Raw genomic sequence first — 10,278 nt, 5'->3', positions numbered from 1 at the left:
AGTGCCATTACATAGCTGAAAAACCTGTACTTTTCATTAAAATTGTGGATTTTTTTTTTTTTTTTTTTTACAGTTTTGATGATTTTTACAACTGTCCAGTGAAAGTGACACATGGGAAGTTAATGCTGGTGGATAATGGTGCAGGCACTATGTTCTGGATCAGGTTCTGTCTGTGTGCATTGTACCCCTCTTATAATGCCACACGAGTGGCTGACCTCTCACTTTTTGACTGGGGGTCTCCTCTGAATAGTTTCTCAGCACAAAGTAGCCACTCTTGAGGGCTGGTACTCTTTGACATTGAACCATGCAGTACATTATTTGTTAAAGAAATTTGATATGACATATCAGTGGGTTGAAGTAAAATTGTATATGTTAAACAAAATGAGTTTATTTTATTTTTCAATGTCGCTGCTCATCTCATGGTTTTAATCTTCTTTACCCCTTGCCCTTTCGGAGTTCTACTTTTTTAATAAAACCGTCACAGCAACAAATCCTAATGCCGCGTACACACGGTCGTTTTTTGTGGTGAAAAAAAACGACATTTTAAACTTCATTTAAAATGACTGTTTGGGGAAAACGTTGTTTTATGTCTTCTGAAAAACGAAAAAAAAAAAAAAAATTCAAACATGCTTCAATTTTTATGTCGTTTTTTAAACCCACGCATGCTCAGAAGCAAGTTATGACGCAAGCTTGAATGGAACAGAGTGCTGCCGTACGTGCAGAACGTAACCGCGCTTTGCTAGAGCATTTTGAAAAAAAGATGGTGTGTAGGCAACGTCGTTTTTTAAAATGAAGTTTGAAAAACTTCGTTTTTTTCATGAGAAAAAAAGACACACTTTTTTCATCACAAAAAACGACTGTGTGTGTGTGTGTGTGTGTGTGTATAAGGTTTTTTTTTTTATTAAATTTTGTTTTTTTGAGGTTTTATTTATGTATAATGTATATAGTGCCAACAGTTTACACAGCGCTTTACAACATGAAGGCAGACATTACAATTTAATACAGTATGAATCACGAGGGCCCTGCTCATTAGCGCTTGCAATCGAAAAGTGATGTTCAAGAGATACAAAAGGGCATATCTGTGGTGTATGAGCTGATGGAGAAAATAAAGGTACAGTTAGGTAGGGGCAGGCTTGGCTTCTGAAGAAAAGGGGGTTTTCTGGGTTTATCTAAAAGGTGGACAGATTGGGGTAGGGATTTCCTGAGGATGGAAGAGGCTTGGGAGAAGTTCTGGAGGTGACAAGGGAGCTAGAGAGCAGCAGGTATTGGGAGAAACAAAGAGAATGATTAGGTTGGTATTTTGAGACTAGGTTAGTGATGTAGTTGAGGACAGAGTTGTGGATGGCTTTGTTAGGCTCTTGAATTTATTTGTTGGGTGAGCAGAAGCCTGTGGGAGGGGTAGTAGACACAGCAGTTGGTAAGGTGGCCTATGTAAAGGTAAGCCGCTGAGGAGAGGGTTGTGGTAGTCAAGGCAAGAGATGATCAGGGAGTGGGTTAGGAGCTTTGTAGTGTCATTTGGCTAGGAAGGGGCATATTTTAGAGATGCTCTGAAGGCTTTGGATGTGGGGCTTAAAGTATAGTTAGGAGTCCAGGATAACACCTAGCACTTTGACATGCGTTGATTAGTTGTGTCATTGATCGTTACAGAGAAGTCTGGGGAAGAGGCACATGGGAGAGGAAGAATTATGAGCTTGGTTTTGGGTATACTGAATTTCAGGGAGAGGTGGGACATCCAGTCTGTCTTAGGAAATGAGTGATGCGTGCGGCGACTGATGGGGTGAGCTTCGGGATAGGGAGATTTGGGTATCGGTGTAGGAATGGTATTGGAATCCATGGGAGGTTATTGGCGGAGCCAGGGAGGAGGTGTAGATTAAGAATGGATGTCCAAGGACAGAACCTTGGGGGAACCTAACAAAGAAAGAAAGAGTTGAGGTGGAAGTAGAGTTGTAAGTCCCACTGATGGTGCAGTGGGATAGGTCATGAAGACCAAAGTCTTTAATAAGACAATCGGAATTGTCCTGCAAAGTGAACGGCCTTTAGTAAATAAACTAATAGACTCAAGATGCACCTGTGCCCAGACTATGGACATCTAAGTTTAGATGCACTTAGAGTAAGTGTTTTTTTTTTTTTTTTTTAAAGCAAGCTCTCGCTTGCATCTCTAGCTGCTTCTATTATTTTACCATCAAAGATCAAAAACAGACTCTAAAAGTTGGTTTTAGGTCCTTTTTTTTACAAGGATGCGTAGTGTGTTCATATCTATCTCCCAAAATTCAGCTCTCTTGTAACTTTAAGGAGCCAAATGCCATTTATGTTTTATAAAATAAATAAGTAGTGTATTAAAGTCAAAGTTTTTACATATCTATCCCAACAACTGCCTATGAGATTTCAGTGGTCAATGGCCCACCACCTCGGCAAAGCCATATTAGGAGCATCATTGGCCTGGTGCTGAGGATTTCGGTAGGCTTTTTTTTTTTTTTTTTGTTTTTTTTTTTTAAACCATGCCTTTTTATGGAAATGATATGAAAATGCAACCCATTTTTGTTGAAACAAATTAAATAGGGGGGACCCTTTTCCTGCCTCTCTAATTGTGGAATCTTTATCCACCTCTCAGTACACCTGTGCATTCTAAATCTCTGTGCACCTCTACCCCCCCATCGCTGCTTAACTCCACATCTTTGCACACCCCCTCTTTGACCATGTCTGCACTCTGAACAATCTCCCCCCCAGCATTCAGCAAAGATGATGGTAGACCAGGGCTCAGGCAGTTTGACATAATCTATAAATGCTCTTACAGTGAACATATCAATTGTGTACACTGCACACAGACCAGGACTGGGCAGCATTAGTGACTCAAACTGCTGAGCCTATTTGAAGGAGGGAGCCTGGAAAAAAAAAGAATGGGCAAACATTCCATGCTCTAGCTGGTAGAGATGTATCCAAAAAGACTTGCAGCTGTAAGTACAGCAAAAAGTGATTCTACAAAGTATTAACTTGGGGGGGCTGAATACAATGCACACCACACATGTCTTTGAAAACCATAATTTCCCATCTACTTTTATGTGAGACTTTGTGTTGGTCTATCACATATAATCCCAATAAAATACATTTAGGTTTTTGGTTGTAACATAACAAAATGTAGAAAATTGCAAGAGCTTTGAATACTTTTTCAAGACACGGTTCATGGCCCCACTGTGCTGGGCTCCCCCTCCGTGGGGGTTGCATATATTCGGATCTGTCTTTGTGATGGGAACATGCCACCCCATACTATTGAATGGGACCCAGAACATATGGTTCTGGGTTACCTGATCACTGTGATAGCCAATCAGAGGCTATCACAGGGATCAGTCCCTATAAACCAGGGATATGCAATTAGCGGACCTCCAGCTGTTGCAAAACTACAAGTCCCATCATGCCTCTGCCCCTGGGTGTCATGCTTGTGGCTGTCAGAGTCTTGCTATGCTTCATGGGACTTGTAGTTCTGCAACAGCTGGAGGTCCGCTAATTGCATATCCCTGCTATAAACCCTAGCCCTTGTTTCTCTATAATGTATCTATCTTCTCCTTTGCAGAGAGAAACAAACTGTAAAAAAATAAACCTAGATCAGGGTTTGATCTAGTTCAGTGCCAGTGTTATTGTATGGATTAAGTAATGATCAAAGGTCAGATGTGAAACAAAAAAAACCTATGACTACAAATACCATAGATATATGTAGTATTGCTGCGATTGTTGGGAGCAGGAGAATTTATTTTGGATTGTTCTTTGGTAGGTTATAGTAGTAAAAACAAATATACAGCTAAATTTAAAAGAAAATTATTTTACTATTTTGGCCCAGTTCTTTTTTGATTAAAATAATTAAATCGGGAGCTATACAATACCATTTGCCACTAAATGAAAGCCCAAGTAGTTGTGATGATATTTATGGTCAAAGTTGCTAAATTCTCCATTAACATTTGTTTTCCCTTAGTTGCGAAGGGGTTAAATTGATTGGAAATCTCTGTCATGAAGTAAGAACAAAGCATAATCTTCTATAGTGTATACTTGTCGCAAGCTAGAGCCCTAAGGGGTTGATTTACTAAAACTGGAGAGTGCAGTTGTTCATGGCTGATTGGTTTCTATGCAGAGCTGTACCAGATTTAGCAGTTTTAGTAAATCAACCCCCTATCATGTGTGCTGGACATTATAAAAACACTAGTGTTTTTTTGTTTTTTTTTTACTCTTTACAAAAGTTTATGGCTCAAAGAAGGAAAACAAAAAAAAAAAAGCTCACAAAGGCTGACTGCCAAAAAAATGCTGATAACTGCCTATGTGTGTGCCTATGTGTGTGCCTATGTGTGCTGGGGAATTTACTGGCTGCAAAAAAAAAAACGGAATCCAAAAACAGCAGATGTAAAAATGTCCAGTGTGCATAAGGCCTAAGTGTCATTTCTTTGTCCTTCCTTGTTCCTCTGCTATCAGCACAAATCACTTTTATCAATTCTGGACCCTGAACAGCTGTAGAAAGAAGACTAATAAACAGGTACAACTGTATGTAGGAGGATTTGTTTCATCTCTTTATCAATTGAGTCGCTTCACTGGATATACAGTATCACAAAAGCGAGTATATCCCTTGCATTTTTGTAAATATTTTATTAAATCTTTTCATGTGACAACACTGAAGAAGTTTCACTTTGCTACAATGTAAAGTAGTGAATGTACAGCTTGTATAACAGTACATTCGCAACAAACAATGTCTAAAAAGCTGGCAACAAAAGTGAGTACACCCCTAAGTGAAAATGTCCAAATTAAAAACAAAGTGCCACTACCATTATTTTCCAGCACTGTCGTAACCCTCTTGGGCATGGAGTTCACAAGTTGCCACTGGAGTCCTCTTCCATGATGACATCACGGAGCTGGTGGATGTTAAGAGACCTTGCGCTCCTCCCCCTTCCGTTTGAGGATGCCCCACAGATGCAGCCCCAGACCATGACACTCCCAACACCATGCTTGACTGTAGGCAAGACACACTTGTCTTTGTACTCACCTGGTTGCCGCCACACACGCTTGACACTATCTGAACCAAATAAGTTTATCTTGGTCTGATCAGACCACAGGACATGGTTTCAGTAATCTATGTCCTTAGTCTGCTTGTCTTCAGCAAACTGTTTGCAGGCTTTCTTGTGCATCATCTTTAGAAAAGGCTTCCTTCTAGCACGAAAGCCATGCAGACCAGTTTGGTGCAGCATATGGTCTGAGTACTGACAGGCTGACCCTTCAACCTCTGCACAATACTGGCGCCATTCTTATGTCTATTTCCCAAAGACAACTTGGCCACCGTGCTGCAGGTCAGTTTCAGGGTCTTGGCAATCTTCTTATAGCCTAGGCCAGTGATGGTGAACCTTGGCACCCCACTACATTTCCCATGATGCTCATGCACTCTGCAGTGTAGTTGAGCATCATGGGAAATGTAGTTCCAAAACATCTGGGGTGCCAAGGTTCGCCATCTTTATGTACAGCAACATTTTTTTCAGATCCTCAGAGAGTTCTTTGCCATGTTGCACTTCCAGTGATCAGTATGAGAGAGTGAGAGCGATAACACCAAATTTAACACACCTGCTCCCCATTCACACCTAAGACCTTGTAACACTGAGTCCAATGACACCGGGCATGGAAAATTGCTAATTGATCCCAATATTGACATTTTCACCTAGGGGTGTACGCACTTTTGTTGCCAGTAGTTTAGTGTGTTGAGTTATATTTAGGGGACAGCAAATTTACACTGTTATACAGGCTGTACACTCACTACTTTACATTGTAGCAAAGTGTCATTTCTTCAATGTTCTCATATGAAAAGATAAAATTAGGGTTGTCCCGATACCAATACTAGTACCGGCAAATGTGCCGATGCTTCACCCTATACCTGGGCAGTCAGGGTGATCAGTGCGGTGGTAGAGTTACAAGCACTGATCACCCTGTATAGATTTCAAAGTCTGACAGCGGGTCCGTTTCTCTGCCTGACACCCCCCCCCCCCCCCCGGCTTTCAGCTGCTTTAGTGAAATCAGCGGTGATCGGTGCTTGTAACTCTCCCACACATGATCACTGCTGACTGTCCCCATATCCTCCAGCCCCCCTCCATTCTGCTGCTGTCCCCCTCTCTTCTGCTCTATGTCCCCCTCCATGCTGCTGTCCCCCTCGATCTGTCAGGATGGAGAGTAGAGGTAGGTACCGGCTCCTTCGTGAACACTGACTGTCCATTCACATAACTGAAACATCGTAAACTGTGTTTACAATGTTTCAGTTTATGAATGGAGAGGAGCTGCTGTTTTCTCTCCATTTATTTTTAGCGCAGTTGAGGCTGCTGAGAAAGGGACTGGGGAATCTGAGATGCCAGTGGTCTGTTAATACCCTTGATATCTAACAAAAGCCCCCCAACAGGGCTGATTAAAAAAAAAAGAAAGAGAATTGCAATAAATAATAAAAAAAAAAATATTTGTAAAAAACACTGACACTGTCACTGTCCACCCCCCCCCCCCTCCTTAAAAAAAAAAATTGTAAAAATACTGACATGTGCCACTGTCTCATGAGATTAAAAAAATTATTGGTGATCGGTATCAGCGAGTACTTGGAAAACCCTAAATAAAATATTTACAAAAATGTGAGGGTGTACTCACTTTTGTGAGATACTGTATGTAATGGTTTACACAACACTTCAAAGCAGTATTAGACTCAAAACATAAAGGGGAAAATATTGCAGCATACCAATCATTAGATGTAGTGGCTGTATTCATTTTCTTTTTGTCTGGTAACCTACCTGTATTAGGCTGGGTTCAAATATATGCAAATTGGATGTGGGTTTTCTTACATCTAATTCGCATTGTATGACTTATAAGCTGGTTCACACAGGTCCTGGGTGGCCTTGGTGCAGATTGAAAAAGGATCCTGTGCAGGTGCGAATCCAAGCAAAGATTCGGACCTAAACCAGGAAACAGACACGCACTGAACCCCAGGCATGAACCTGCGGCTGCACATATGTGAACCTGGCCTTTGCAACAACACTTGTAATTTAGGGTATGTGCTTCCCATTTCTCTTGATCATTGCTGAGATGTTCCTATACCTTGATTGGAATCCACATGTTGTAAATTAAATTGATTGGGCATGGTTTGGAAAGGCACACACCTCTCTGTAAAAGGCCTTACAGCTGGCAATGCATACTGTATACAGTGCAAAAGCCATGAGGATTTCAAGAGCACAGTGGCCTCCATAATTCTCAAATGAAAGAAGTTTGGCACAACCAGGACTATTCCAAAAGCAAAGTCGCCTGGCCAAACTGAGCAATCAGGGGAGACTGACCTTAGTAAGAAAGAAACCAAGAACCTGAGGCTGCTCTGACAGAGATCCTGTGTGGAGATGGAACAAAGTTCCAGTAGGGCAACCATCACTGCAGCCCTCCATCGATCTTGGCGTAATGGCAGAGTGGCTAGACGGAAGCCTCTCCTCAGTACAAAACACATAAAAGCTGCTTGGAGTTTGCAAAAAGCACCTAAAGGCTTCTCACTGTGAGCAACAAGATGGTCTCTGGTCTGATGAAATCAAGATTGGAAATATTTGGCCTCAATTCTGAACGATATGTCTGGAGAAAACCAGGCACCACTCATTCCCTGCCCAATACCATCTCAACAGTGAAGCATGGTGGTGGTAGCATCATCATGCTGTGGAGGTTATTTTCAGCAGCAGGGACTGAGAGATTTCTCCATGCAGGTTTCCCTCAACCCTGACAAAAGTACCAGCCAGAGTCCTGACATGAACCCTATTAGACATCTCTGGAGAGACCTAAAAATGGCTGTCTACCGACGGTTCCCATCCAACCCGACTGAGCTTCAGAGGATTTGCAAAGAATGGCAGAAATACCCCAAAACTCTCAAGGCTGTAAATGCTGCCAAAGGTGCTTGAACAAAGTACAGTAAAACCTTGGTTTGCGAGCATAATTTGTTCCATAAACATGCTTGTAATCCAAAGCACTTGTATATCAAAGCATTTTTTTACAGGGTATAAAAGAGAAGAGAGGTACCTCTAAGTGTAGCAATAAGTTGCTAAATTGTGTACCTTCATTAACCACTTAAGGACCGCCTCCTGCAGATATACGTCAGCAGAATGGCACGGCTGGGCACAAGCACGTACCTGTACGTCCTCTTTAAGTGCCCAGCCAAGGGTCGCGGGTGCGCGACCGGGTCTGAAGCTCCGTGGCCACGGGACTCGATCGCCGCTGGAGTCCCACGATCGGTCCCCGGAGCTGAAGAACGGGGAGAGCTGTGTTTCCCCGTTCTTCACTGTGGCGCTGTCATTGATCGTGTGTTTGTGAGTGGTTGTACCGGCGCAAAAAAATATTATATTAAATATTACGTGTTAGTATAAATTAAATTATTTGGTCTGCTGCAGTTGTGGTATACTCCACCAGGTGGTGCAGTTGTGCAAAGTTTTAAAGTGTATTCGTACAGTTTGTACTCCTGCGCTGACCTTAAAATATAAATGGATATATATATATCCGTGACATTCATACACCAGCTTTTGTGAAACGTTATCTCTGAATATGTGATGCATTCACATATATGAAAACAAATGTAAAAATGATATAAAACACAAAATAAATGAACCCCTTCTCCTCTGCAAAACTCCTAAGCGCGTCTGCGCTGTCAATCAATAGTGAAAATACGGAACTATAAACACACTAAATAGTCCAGTGCAATCGTGCATTAATACAATGTCCTCAAAAAGCGTGCCTCCAGTAAGTGCAGGAATTTGTGCCTTGCTGAGAAATTTTTTTGTGACTTTGCCACCTTATAGTGTCACCACCACCTATTGCGCTATGCTCTAACCAGATTCAAAAAGGTAAACTGCATATAATCATATGGTGTACGATTTCCTCTTCTGGTTCCCGAATCTCTGCGCTCCAACTCTCTATGGGTTCTCTTATACTCCCAAGAAGAAAAAAGGCCCATATGGTGTAGTACGTTTTAACAGGTTTTATTCATGAAACATTAAAAACGAATTTTACACTCACATGTTCCTGTGCCCAAGCCGGCACTAGCCTGTCCAGCGTCACTGCTACCTTCCCGACGTGCGTTGCAAGCCTCGACCGTGGTGCGTTCCAGCGGACGGAAGTGCCTGTGCGGTATCGTTCCAGGGGTCAGGGTCATGTGCATTACATGCAGTTTACCTTTTTGAATCTGGTGAGAGCATAGCGCAATAGGAGGTGGTGGTGACACTATAAGGTGGCAAAGTCACGAAAATTTTTCTCAGCAAGGCACAAATTCCTGCACTTACTGGAGGCACGCTTTTTGAGGACATTGTATTAATGCACGATTGCACTGGACTATTTAGTGTATTTATAGTTCCGTATTTTCACTATTGATTGACAGCGCAGACGCGCTTAGGAGTTTTGCAGAGGAGAAGGGGTTCATTTATTTTGTGTTTTATATCATTTTTACATTTGTTTTCATATATGTGAATGCATCACATATTCAGAGATAACGTTTCACAAAAGCTGGTGTATGAATGTCACGGATATATATATATCCATTTATATTGATCGTGTGTTCCCTGTTATAGGGAAACACGATCAATGACGTTACACGTCCAGCCCCGCCCCCCTACAGTTAGAAACACACATGAGGTCACACTTAACCCCTTCAGCGCCCCCTAGTAGTTAACTCCCAAACTGCAATTGTCATTTTCACAGTAAACAATGCATTTTTATAGCATTTTTTGCTGTGAAAATGACAATGGTCCCAAAAATGTGTCAAAATTGTCCGATGTGTCCGCCATAATGTCGCGGTCACAAAAAAAAAAAAATCGCTGATCGCCGCCATTAGTAGTAAAAAAAAAAAAAAATAATAAAAATGCAATAAAACTATCTCCTATTTTGTAAACACTATAAATGTTGCGTAAACCAATCGATAAACGCTTATTGCGATTTTTCACCAAAAATAGGTAGAAGAATACGTATCGACCTAAACTGAGAAAAAAAAAATTATATCTTTTTTGGGGATATGTATTGTAGCAAAAAGTAAAAAATATATTTTCTTTTTTTCAAAATTGTCGCTATATTTTTGTTTATAGCGCAAAAAAAAAAAAAAAAACACAGAGGTGATCAAATACCACCAAAAGAAAGCTGTATTTGTAGGAAAAAAAAGGACGCCAATTTTGTTTGGGAGCCACATCACAAGACCACGCAATTGTCAGTTAAAGCGACGCAGTGCCGAATCGCAAAAACTGGCCAGGTCCTTTACCTTCATAAAGGTCC

The sequence above is a fragment of the Rana temporaria genome, chromosome 6 (genome assembly GCF_905171775.1).
Source record: "Rana temporaria chromosome 6, aRanTem1.1, whole genome shotgun sequence".
In the NCBI taxonomy this organism is placed as follows: domain Eukaryota; kingdom Metazoa; phylum Chordata; class Amphibia; order Anura; family Ranidae; genus Rana; species Rana temporaria.
Note: the sequence above shows the minus strand (reverse complement) of the source record.